Source organism: Podarcis liolepis (assembly GCF_965112155.1).
Source record: "Podarcis liolepis genome assembly, chromosome: 16".
Lineage (NCBI taxonomy): Eukaryota > Metazoa > Chordata > Lepidosauria > Squamata > Lacertidae > Podarcis > Podarcis liolepis.
In genome coordinates, this window is record NC_139567.1 from 26,867,760 (window position 1) to 26,880,965 (window position 13,206).

Consider the following 13,206-nt stretch of genomic DNA (forward strand, 5'->3'; position numbering starts at 1 on the left):
TTCAGAGAATCTTTTATAAGTTGCTTTCAGGTTCTCTTGGGGCTATGAATTAGGGTCTCAGTTTTCTAAATACTTAGGATTAAAAACAAGCATTTAGAACATTTTAATGGGATTGCTTTATCTTGTATTTTAATAATGGGATTTTTAAAGAAATATTGTGTTAGTTTTAACAATGCTGTGGAATTGCTTTTTATATTCTGTAAACCACTTAGGAACCTTATGTTTGGCATTAATTGTTATTATTACTATTATGATTATCATTACCCATTTTACAGCCCCAAGAGACATGTAACAAAGGGCAAGAAAATGATGATCCATGGGTAATCTTAAGAATACTGTGAAAAGTTTGATGGATGAGTAGGCACATTCTGCCTGGATAGCAGTAGTATTCCTCGTTACTTTTATTCTCTTTCCTTTCAATATTATTGTTAATAAGACACAGCAAGCTATGTTAATGTTACTGTCTTCTTTGCTTCTGTGTGTTATTACCGTATTTTTCGCTCTATAAGACGCACCAGACCACAAGACGCACCTAGTTTTTGGAGGAGAAAAACAAGAAAAAAAATATTCTGAATCTCAGAAGCCAGAACAGCAAGAGGGATCGCTGTGCAGTGAAAGCAGCAATCCCTCTTGCTGTTCTGGCTTCTGGGATAGCTGCGTAGCCTGCATTCGCTCCATAAGTCGCACACACATTTCCCCTTACTTTTTAGGAGGGAAAAAGTGAGTCTTATAGAGCAAAAAATACGGTATATCCAATATGTTTTGTTGATACATATGCAAATTTAAAAATAAGTAAAGCCAAGAGAGAAGGCTTTCACCTCCCAGCACAGCCCTGGCTTCCATCCCAAAGGCTTCAGTTCTTTGTGGACAAACAGAAGAAGACGCCTTTACCCCGGTATGGCTCCCCTTTATCACATAAACAGCCCAACAAGACAATGACAATAATCCACCAACAGCATACAAATCAATATGGTTAACCTGATCCAAAACACCCACCCACCCCACTCACGCACGAAAACAAAGATCACCACAGCCAATCACAAACAAACAACCACACCCTAGGCCAACTCCAACCTCTCTCACCACCAAAGGAACAGCAGAGAACCTGCACAAGCAACACTGACACCAAACCCTACATACATTAAGCAAAATAGAAACATCGCCACCCCACCCCACCCCCACCCATCTTCCCTCCCTCCACCCCTTTTCTTGCTAATGTCTCAACAAAAGAAACTGATTTCTAAAAATGTTACATGGAAAAATACGAGAGACATTACACATACTTCTGTAAATCAAGAAAATCTTTAATAATAAAAAAAACAAAAACAAAAGCCAAAGGCTTCAGTTCTCTGACGGATCCTTGTGTCCTCTTCTCAGCTCTTTCCTCTTTCTGCCTCTCCTTTCCCCACCTCTCTCCCTTCCTCTGGTCCTCCCACCAGCTTCCCTGTCTTACTACCACCATCCACAGGATGCCTCAAGCTAATCAATGCTTTAGAACTGTAACTCAGCCATTGATCGGCATTTGTGGGCTTCCGTAAACTTTTGCCTGTAAAGGTTTTTACGAGCATGCCTCACAGTCATTACGTCAAGTAATGGGAAACATCCATCTTCTTCTTCTGCCCCTCTCTGGCAGTCAGTGGGAAGATTGGTTTGAAAAGCATTCAGGGAGCTATAGAAATGATTGGCCCCCTTGTTTCCTTACGAGTAGGCCACTCTTCCACATTGACTAAGTCTCAGGGCTTGTAAGCATGGTCAGAAGGCAAGTGATACTTGTAAGTGATGCTGACCACTGACATGCAATATCTGTAAACCATCAGTGGGACCAGTGTTGCGTACACAAGAGTGTGGTCTGCTGACAGAGTGAAATACAACTTCATATAAGGCACAGGGAGGGTTCTGAGTAAAGTTGTATTTTGAGTAAAGTTGTATTTTGAGGGCTGTGATCAGATGAAGAGATGGTGAAGCAATGGAGTGGCAGAAGGGAGCTGGCCAGAGGATGAACAGCTAAGATGACATAAAAATAATTCTGTCCAGAGTGTTTCCTAATGGGAAGATCTTGCTGATTCTTTGGAAGGTGATAAACTCCCTTGGATTGGAGGTTTTTAAGCAGAGGATGGGAGGCCATTTATCATGGATGCTTTAGTTGAGATTCCTGCTTTGCAGGAGACTTGGGTCAGAAAACAACAACAACAACAACAACAACAACAACAACAACAACAACAACAACAACAACAACAACAATTCTATTTATACCCCGCCCTCCCCAGCCAGAGCCGGGCTCAGGGTGGCTAACACCAAGAAAATCGTAATAAAAACATAATAGGGGGAAAAGAGAAGGTGGGAAAGAACCAATTTAAAATACAGGTTAAAATGCAATTTAAAATGCAGCCTCATTTTAAAGTAGCCAATAAATCAAGACCATAAGGGGAGGGAAACATAAGAGTCAGACCGAGTACAAACCAAAGTCCAGGAGGAACAGCTCTGTCTTGCAGGCCCTGTGGAAAGATGTCAAGTCCTGCAGGGCTCTAGTCTCTTGTGACAGAGCGTTCCACCACGTCGGGGCCAGTGCTGAAAAGGCCCTGGCCCTAGTTGAAACCAATCTAACCTCCTTGAGGCTTGGGACCTCCAAAGTGTTGTTATTTGTGGACCTTAAGGTCTTCTGTGGGGCATACCAGGAGAGGTGGTCCCATAGGTACGTGGTGTTCCCTTGGTGTTCCTTCCAACTCTATGATTCTACAATTCTTCCCCATAATACATTACTGAATAAAATCTGATCTTTTGGGAATTTGGTTTGAGCCTCCATACTTGGACCCCCAAGGAGAATTTCTCCCACAATGTCCATGTTCATTGGTCACCCACAGACAACAGTGAATGTATTTTTGGCGAGGATCACTGCTGTAGCTCCATTGTCTGCCGTGACCCCAGCCCTCAAACGCATCCAGGGCTCTGGCCCAGAAAGGGAATACACACATTTGGGGTACTGATATTCTGGCTAAATTGGTTAGGGAAGAAGCAGGGCATGGGGGGGCTAGTGGGGGTGGGCAAAGCTGAAATTCAACTGCCCAGTGGGGGAAAAAGGGAGACAAATACCCAATAATGAATGATATCCTTCTGTTTAATTGACAACTCTATTAATGCCGCTGAAAAAGCAGCTAAATTCCTTCAATCTTCAGTACAAATTGAGAAGCCGATTGTAAAGTAAGAACTTCCTTTTCAGTCCGTCTGTAAATTTATCTGTCTTCTTTCTTTTTTAAAAAATGTATTTTATGCTTTTTATCTATCTTTTTTTATTGGTCTCCAACCATAATAAATGTATTCATTCATTCCATTACCCAATAATGTGATTTTAATGCCCAATAGCTCACTGTGGGCTGGGGAGAGAAAAGAAAAGCTGCTGGCAGCTGCTTTTTGCCTCTATCTTATGTTTGAGGGTCCATTTGCAGCCCTGGAATTAGAGTCCAAGTTTTCGTGGGGTTGCCACTCCAAAGCAGTGCCCAGCTGGAATGCTGTTAAACGTGGGGATGGTCCTTCTCAGGCCACACTCACACCAAACATTTAAAGCACTATGACAGATATGGCTTCCCCTAAAGAATTCTGGGAGCTGTAGTTTGTTAAGGTGGCTTGGCGTTGTTAGGAGCCCCAACTCCCATTCCTCTTAACACAGCTACAATTCCCAGATTTCCTGTAGAAGTGGAATTGACTGTTCAACCACTCTGGATGCTGTCTTCTGGACCCATTCCTGCAGATAAGGTATTTCCAAAATGCCCAAGGCTTAATTGGAAGAGGTGGGATGCATGGCAGAGTAAAAGAATGAGGGAGGTCTTTCCAATCCCACCCGTGCCTGCAATAGTTTTATCATTCATTTATTTAAATGTTTATGTGCCTCTGTGTCCTCTGTGTGTGAGTGTGTGCTGTTTACAACAATAAAAACTTAAATCCATACAATAAAACTATTAGAAAGTTTTAAAAGGCATCAATTAATCATTGTGGAAGGATGGATTCTTAATTGCCTGCCTGCATAGGCCAGGTGGAATAGAAAAGCTTTTTCAGCAGGCATTAAAAAGTTCTCCCACAAGGCACCTGCTGAATCTCTAGTGGCAGAGAGTTCCACAGGACTCTACCAATGAAACTAAAAGCTCAGCTTCTTCTTGTTGCCAAATGAACCTTGCCAACTGGGAGAATGGTCCTGCAGAGGATCTTAGTGACTGAGTTGAGATATAAGAGTTCCAGCAATCCCTGAGGTACCCTTTGTAAATTAATACAATAGAAGCAGCAGCCTTTGCTTCCCTCCCCTTGACCCAAAGCTTCTTCTTCTGTAGATCTGAGTATCTCCTGAAACAAAATTCTTCATGGGAGGGCTTCCCAAGTACAGTGGTACCTCGGGTTACATACGCTTCAGGTTACAGACTCCGCTAACCCAGAAATAGTGCTTCAGGTTAAGAACTTTGCTTCAGGATGAGGACAGAAATCATGCTCCGGCGGCAGGGCAGCAGCGGGAGGCCCCATTAGCTAAAGTGGTGCTTCAGGTTAAGAACAGTTTCAGGTTAAGTACGGACCTCCGGGACGAATTAATTACTTAACCCGAGGTACCACTGTAGCTTGATTCTCCTCCTTTGCAAGCTCCCTCATTTCTCTCCTTCACCGCTGAAGCAATGAATAGATCACAGAGCATTGCTTGGCCACAAGCTAACACAAGGGGACGGACTCCTGTGTGACCTAATGAGATCAGCTGGCACACATATTGCCTATGTGGAATGCCAAGGAGCAAGAGAGGGGCACATTGACAACCTCACCTCCTACCCATCACTCCCAGGGCAGCTGGAAGCAGCACATCACCTGGACCCTCCCTCTTGCTAATTAATGGCCTGGGTAATAAATAGCATCCCTTTTATTCATGGGCAGGTGTGCATCTTTGTCAGAGGTCTCCACTTAAATCATCCGCTACGCCTCCCGTTGCAATGTGAGCAGCTCGCAGAGCTGGCTCCGGGCTGTAAAACATATTTCCCTGATGTTTGCTCAATATTTCCATGAGAATTAAACACATCTATTACAGGCTGCGGGATGCTAACAGGCCCCAGGAGCAGACACCAAGCTGTAACTCACCAGAAGGGCTTTGCCAGGACCACAGATGGTGGCACCGAGGCAGAGCTGGAGCCCAGGGAGAGAGAGAGAGACAGAGAGAAAAGCATAACCTTCTGTTGGTGGCAAGGCTGGTGATGGTGCAGTTGGCAGCCATGCGGGGAGAGGAACAGATGCCTCCATAAGTCTTTGCAGGCTCCAAACTCTTCAAGACTAGCAGGAAGCGACCACATGGAGATATCTTTTTTTTTAAAAAAAAAAATAATTTTTATTAACCGGCCAATCACATCAAATCAAATCACATCACATAAATTCCGAATTACAAAGCCGAATTTTAAATTTTGTTGAGGGAACCCATATTTCAAGATCTGAAGGGGGATTCTGATCATCTTCTTGCTACTGCGTTAATGTCCAAATCAGTCCAAACAAAGTTCATAATTCTATCCAGACTTATCTTGCTGTTTCCACATCACATCTTGTTCATATATTTCCTCTTTTTTCTTTATGATCTCTTCTGATAGTCTCCTTAAGCCAATAAACACCAATAATAATCCTGTGTGAATTTTTCCGTTCTTCCAGTCCTCAAATCGAGATGGTTTCCATATATCATCACCTTCATAGATAACAGCGCTCTTTCCATCATTAATTACAGAACTGTCGTTCTTAAGTCCCACTGAGGAGTTTCATCCACAATAGAAAAACAGCTCTATTTCTCTATTTCTCCTCTCAGACTTAAGTCCTCCGACAGAACTTCCCAATATGGCGACGGTATTTTTAACTGCATCATTCCAAAGCCCTTATACATTCCACGCTCTTCTTAAAACATGCTCTGGTTCAAAAGTTTATCTCCACACAGCCTTAAATCCACAGCTTAAGTCCTTAAAACGACATTTCTGACTTGTGGGTGGGGGGGATTCTTGTTTAATCACATAAAGGAAAGAAAGGAAGGTTTCCCCCCTCCCCCATCAGTCCCTTTGCAATACCGAGTCTTGGCGTATCTTCTCATGATCTATACTTGTTCCTCTGACTCGTCTTGTTTTATCAGAGATCTCTTTAGCAGCCTTTACTCCCCCTTCTTCCTTGAAATATGTGCATTAGCTTCATCCAAATTATTTCTTTTGAAGTTCTTGCAGCTAGTGGCGCGGATCAGAGACGGCGTCCGGGAGTGCCGAAATCCCACAGGAGGGCACTGTGCCTAGTGCCCCCATCCCCACAAATTTGGGGGTGGCATAGGGCACAGCAGGCAAGGGGAGTCCCCCACCATAATCCTGGGGGGGGGGTAGGGAGGCTATTTACTCCCATCAGAGCCTCTAATTTACCTTGTGTGGGTCGGAGAGATGTTATTGTGAGCCATCTTCGGATGCGCCCCTAGTGGTCCCTCTTCGACCACATGGAGATATCTAGCCCCTTTACCTAGCCTAGAGTCTTCATTATACATCTTTAGGTGCCAGGCAAAAATGATCCTCTTCAACCAGGCCTTGGGCTGATTAACATTCTACAGCCTTTGTGTCTGTAGGAAGTGTCTGTGGGAAGTGGGTGGGGTATTGCTTGGCTGCTTTGTTTTATTTATTTTCATGTTTTTGTCCTTTATTTTATTCTGTGAACCGCCCTGAAAACTTATGACGAAGGGCAGCATATAAATCAAATCCATCAATCAATATTAAGGGGTGGTCCATGCAACCAGCAAACAAGACAATAAAATACTTTTCAACTACAGTTCCCAACCACTGAGACAGGACCTGGTACCATATTGATTATATTTAACATTTTTAGAGCATCCCAGAGATTTCAAAATAGTGTTAGCCAACGTCTTCTGAGTTTGACTCAGAGTCAGCTGGTTGATTCTACATTCTTGGCTAAGGTTTAGAACACGGATGAAAAACCTCAGGGCCAGGGGCCAAATGTGAACCTCTAGGCCTCTTTACCTGGCCTCTGGGACTATCCCCAGGTCACACCCCTGTCTGAACCCCACCCCTCACTGGCGTTGCTGCACACCCTTCTTGTGTGTGTTTTGCCTGTGCTCCCATTGTTCGGTCCCAGCTCCTGCCCACCTAGCAGTTCGAAAGCGCACCAGTGTAAATAGATAAATAGGTACCGCTCCGGTGGGAAGGTAAACGGCGTTTCCGTGCACTGCCCTGATTCGCCAGAAGCGGCTTAGTCATGCTGGCCACATGACCTGGAAGCTGTACGCCGGCTCCCTCGGCCAATAAAGCGATATGAGCGCCGCAACTCCAGAGTCGGTCACGACTGGACCTAATGGTCAGGGGTCCCTTTACCTTTAATGTCTCCCTGAACTCCAATGAAGAAACTAGCCTACTGTACTAAACATCCATTGCTCTGTCCATCACTGGTATGTGGCCCCCAGAAGGCTCAATGGAAAGGGATGTGGCCCTCAGGCTTACTCAGTGCACCTCTTATTGCAATATACTGCATTCTTGATTTTATTTTATTTTATTAAAAATACATTGCACAAACCAATGGAATTGCCAATATTTTTAATCAGCTGCCTTTACCAGCGGCTAAATCAACAGGCATTTAATGGTGATCATTTATTTCTTCATTTTATCTCCATACTGTGAAAAGATTCATCAGATGATTTCCACGTCTCACTGGCTGTGAATCAGCTAAGAGCAAGCCAGGCTTTTTTTGGGGGGGTGGAGTGTTTCCTGGTCAGTTGGCAATCCCACCAGCCTTACAACATGCCAACAACTCTCATGTGATAGCAGCTCCTCCTGCCAGTGCCCCACCCCTTCCCTGACTTCTGGAAGTTTTAAAAATATTGTTTTTAGCAAAATATTTATTCCGCTAATGAAGCACAGCCTCCGAAGGTCAAAGCTGAGATTGTTGCAATCAGCTCCCTTCTTGGAGCTCCAATGAAAGGGGTGCTGATTACAGGTGCCAATCAAAGTTCTTAGCATCACCCGCCTATTAACAAAAGTGTATAAAAACACTTCTTCCCGGCAGCCAAATTAGGGGAGATTTGAAATTCAGGCCTTTGGCAAGCACAAGGCCAGATAGGAGGGTCAAGAGGACACAGATTTGAAAAAGGAAGGAAGCAAGAGCCTTAGCTGAATCAGAAGACCACCAAGCAGGGCTAATTCTGTCCTTCTGAGAAGCTGATTATAGCAGCAGCTATCCTATCTCAGAGTCTGCAAGTCTGTTCATCTATCCCTGCCCTCTGCCCTGCACAGGAGTCAGTCTTGATTAGCAATCACCTTTATTGTTTCCTCTAATTCCCAATGTTCAGACTGCACTTTCTGATGCTTACAAAGCCGGTAACACTACTTCTTTATTTCATAAAAAATTATATGCCACTTGTTTGCAAAACAAACATACTCAAAGCGGTTTTCAAAAAAGGTAAAACAAGAAAACCAAGGGGGAAATACTATAGTTTTATTCATACGATAAAGTGAAAAGAGTAAAACCGGTTAAAATACACAACAATTTTCTCAGCATCTGGGCAGGCTTGTCGAAACAAGAATGTTTTTAGCAGGCACCGAAAAGAACACAGTGAAGGAGGCTGCATGGTATCCATAGGCAGGGAGTTCCAAAGTACACACTAAGCAGTCTAGTTCTTACAAGTGTGAAATGGGTATTATGTGGCACCTGTAGTAGAGCTGATTCCACCAACTGAAGTGGTTGAATTGGCACATGAGGGGGAAGAAGAAGAAGAAGAAGAAGAAGAAGAAGAAGAAGAAGAAGAAGAAGAAGAGAAGGAGTTTGGATTTGATATCCTACTTTATCACTACCCGAAGGAGTCTCAAAGCGGCTAACATTCTCCTTTCCCTTCCTCCCCCACAACAAACACTCTGTGAGGTGAGTGGGGCTGAGAGACTTCAAGAAGTGTGACTAACCCAAAGTCACCCAGCAGCTGCATGTGGAGGAGCGGAGACGTGAACCCAGTCCCCCAGATTACGAGTCTACTACTCTTAACCACTATACCACACTGGGTAAGGCGTACTTGTAGGTAAACTGGTCCCAAGTTGTCACTGGTCCCTTGAACTCGGCTTAGTAGCAAATCAGGCAAGCAGTGCAAATCTCTGAGCGCTGACAAGGCCTCACGCCTGTAGCATTCTGCACTAACTGCAGCTTCCGGATCAAGCCCGAGGGAAGCCCCAGAAAACAGTACTATCCATGCACCAGGACGGAGGCAGAAGCACACACACACATACACATGTGGGCATTCCCTGGTGGGAAATGGCAAAAGAGAACTGAGCATGATCAGTAGCCTTGGAAGGGAAAACAACAAGAAGAAAAATGGGAGACAAGGAGAATGGAATGGAGTGTCGTAAGTAAAGGAGTGGCTCAAACCCTGAGTTTATAATGCAACATTTTGCTGCAAGGAGGGATGTCAGATATTCTCAATGGAAATGGGAGTGGAGATTTCTGACATTCGTCTATTTCTCCCATGTCTAGGGCAGAAATCAATCCGGTGAATATTATCAGTATTTGCTTTCAGTCCAATGCTTTTGGTTTCATGCCTTTTCTCTTCCTGTCTCATTTAGGTTTTAACTGAGATGGCTTGCTTTATTTATTTTATTGTTATACCTCATATTTATACCGATGTGGATATATCCTTTTGGGGATGTAAGGCAGTATAGAAACAGCTTAAACAGACAGACAAACAAGTTGGTGAATTCAGATATGAACTGACTCTACATCTACATCTCCCCCATCAGGAAAAGATGCAACATTCCTTCGCTATCCGTGAGCTTCACACTTTGCAAATATTCTCACCCATTTCTCAGCTCCAAAACATAACTATTCTTTTTTAAAAATAATAATAATAATAATTTGAGATAAAATGCATTAGGAAATCCATGTTTAAGTACATATTTAAACATGTGCAGATTAATGCAAAAATGCGCTGAAACAGACCTATGAGTAAATATGACTGAGTAGCTGATCAGGTCAGTTCCTTCCATGCTAATGCAAAGATAAGGTGTGATCCTTTGGCTTTTCTTAACATTTTACAGTGCAATTCTTGGCTCATAAAATTGTACCATCTAAAAATGCATGTTTTGAGATGATGATACATTTATTTAAAACCTACCATTTTCCTTACAGGAACTCAAGGAGGCTTACAGATAAAAATAAGAACAGCTAAATTATAGAAAAAAGTAAATAAGATACAATGAAACACTGGCAGAATTGAAATTATATCTATCTATGTATACATAAGAAATCTATTAAAACCATACAAATAAAACCCTGTGCACAGCAAAGAGAGAATGTTGCATACAAAGAAGGTATTAGACAGAAGGGCAGAAATCCAACAGGTGTCACCATACCCAACAATGTTTTACCGGTTGAATTTCTTCCTGCTACATGGCCCTTAAAGGTTCTGGAGCGGGGGGGGGAGGAGTGTAGCAATGCTATTCCCCAAATGTGGCTGCATACAAAAACTTTGTGACAGCGAAGGAGGGGGGAGACCCCCTTTGCCTTCTATTTAACAGCTTCCTCTTTGCTAGGCAGCCAGCTATTGTTAGAAAGCTGGTTATGCAACACTCTACACTGAAAGCTTCTATTTAAAGCTGTTCTTTGGTGACAGCAAGAATGACAGACATTTCAATCCGCTGTGAGAGCAACCCTAACACGTCTCTTTCTCATTCATCTCCCTTGCCTGTAATCCGCCGGAGTATTCAAGAACTACCAGCTGTTGTCTCTGGATGGCATACATTCCTCACAGGAGAACCTACAGAATTCACTTACATGCAGTGGAGGCAACCATTCTCTCCATACAATTAGATGATGGATCAGAGGGAAAGATAGGTGTGTGTGTGTGTGTGTGTGTAGGTAGGTAGCAGAGAGCAGGATCAGGATCTGTGTGTTTTAAGAGAGATAGCATAAATCTAGATCAGCAAATTAGCTTGAGTTGGTCCTAGCTGTGGCATCACCTGGAAGGAAAAGGACCTGCTCTGCATTATGGCCCTCCCAATAGCAAGCATTATGGCTTGCTATTGACACTTGCATCTGTTTCCGTTTTCCTTGGTGGGAGATTGAAGATGACTCTGGAGTGTCTCCTGCCTCTAGCAATCTGCATGTGAGTGCTTGTCTCTGTGTGTGTGTGTGTGTGTGCGCGCGCGCACGCGCGCACCGAGCGCTGAGGCCGGCTGCCCCTCTGAGGAGAAACCTTCCCCCGGCATTCATTGTTTTAATTAGCTGCGCTTTGCCCTGAATCTCAATGTGAAATTAAACCACGAGGAGAGCCACACTGGGAAGCACAAGCACCCTGGCTCGTTGGGGAAATGTGCAGAGCTGCCTGTGAAATTATTAGGAATATTATGTGCCCCCTCCTTATTCACCCCACCCCTCCAGCTCAATGCACACATCTTCCCCGATCCTCACACATCTGTCAGGGGGCAGTAAAAGAAAGCAACATTTTACCACAGGGAACATTTTCACCTCGAGGGCCAGATGCCTTCATTGGAAATCTCCTGGGGGCCACAGGCCACTGATGGGTGGTCTCACACTCCACCTCCACACCCCCTCCCTCATCTCATGTCACAAAGTGTCCAAGAAGAAGGCCAGATCTGAAGAGTACATGTGTGATGGTACAAGGCCTTCCTTATTTCTGAGCCAGGAGAACAGAGGGAAAACTCCAGAGCAGGGCCTTACTGATGCTTCAGGTAAGTGTGAAGCAGCAGGGCCAGGATAAGACCACCCACCACTTGTCTGGCTGTTGCTAATGCAACACCTCCTTCAGTTCTTCTGAGGCTGAGCTGGACAGCTCCCCTCATGCTTCAGTATTCCTTGCCTAAGCCTGCTGTTCCCCTGCTGGACAGCTCCCAAAACTCATTGGTGGAGTAAAGAATCCAGCCTCACCATTCAGGGTTCATGAGAATAAGGGCTCACACACACTTCCGTTTGGCCCCTGATTTCTAGTCAACGGTCTGCGGGGTTTTTTCTTTTCTTTTTCTGTCTCACTGCTTTCCCTGGGAAAACCCCGTTTAATGCTGAATTGGAACAAATGTCAATCTGCAGAAAACCCAACAGCAGTAAATAGCAGATTTTCCCAGGGAAAGTGGTGGAATAAAAACCCTCTCACACGGGACAAACAGAATTGTGGATGAGCCCTAAGTCAAGCACATAATTTAAGGAACAAGGTTTTGAACCCACATCTCCCTGTTCCAAATCCAACTAATTATGCCAGAGGTAGTCAATGTAGTGCCCTCCAGATCAGAGGTGGCATGTTCCCCCCTACACTGCCCCACCATGCCTTCTTGCTGCCAGCCCACCCCACTACTTCCACCGCCCCCAGAATGAGTTCAGCAAGAGGGAGGCATTCTGCAAAGCCCAGGCATATTCTACTCTCTAAACCACTGGGGTCACTTGCTGATGTGGAAATGGCTGGTCTGATTCTTGGTTCTCCACAGTGGCACCTCAGTAATGACGGTTATCAATGGCTCCTAACCATGATGCCTAAGCTCTGTCTCCACAGTTGGAGGCATTTATGAGGTGCCAGTTGCTGGAAACCACAGGAGCGGTGAGTGCTCTTGCTTGGGTCCTGCTTGTGGGTTTCCCCGAGGCATCAGGTTGGCCACTTTGAGAACAGGATTCTGGGCTAGATGGGCCATTGGCCTGATCTGACAGGCTCTTCTTAAGTTCTTTTGGGAAGCTGTACATCAGAGGTCATCTCATTGTAGCTATATCTGGAGTCAATATGGGCCTTACTGGCCTTGTATCCTTTCTATCTCAGACTGGGCTCCACAGTCTGAACAATGCATCATCTATGGTGCTTGCTGTACAGGATGGGAAATCTGTAGCTCTGCATATGCTGGTGGACTACAAACTCTTATGGGTCCAAGCCAATCACCATGCTGGATAGGGCTGATAGGTGTTGGGAGTCTCATCCAACATCATCCAAAGAGCTCCAAGTCACAGGATGGACCAGGAGGAAAACCACCAGTTTTCTTTCAGCAAAATATCCCATGTTATAATGCAGGGGAGAGTGTGGTTCACACATTCAAAGGCAATAGCAGACTGCTTCCGCATCATCTCATAAATGTTTAACTCGAAGCATTTTGTAAAAGAAGAATGTTATTAAGGTGCTTGTCATCTATGGGGGCTGAATGTGGTCGTACGTCAAGACAGTGCCACTGCCTGGTGTCTGTGTGTGTTTGTGTG

General features: G+C 44.5%; 1 long non-coding RNA gene across 1 annotated transcript in view; it reads left to right on the forward strand.

The window, feature by feature from the left end:
* Positions 1-492: 492 nt before the first annotated feature.
* LOC310695334 overlaps positions 493-13,206 on the forward strand; it is a 524,598-nt gene continuing 511,884 nt past the window's right edge. The window contains exon 1 of the long non-coding RNA XR_014520009.1: positions 493-759. This is a non-coding gene — a long non-coding RNA (uncharacterized lncRNA). The remainder of the gene's footprint in view (positions 760-13,206) is intronic.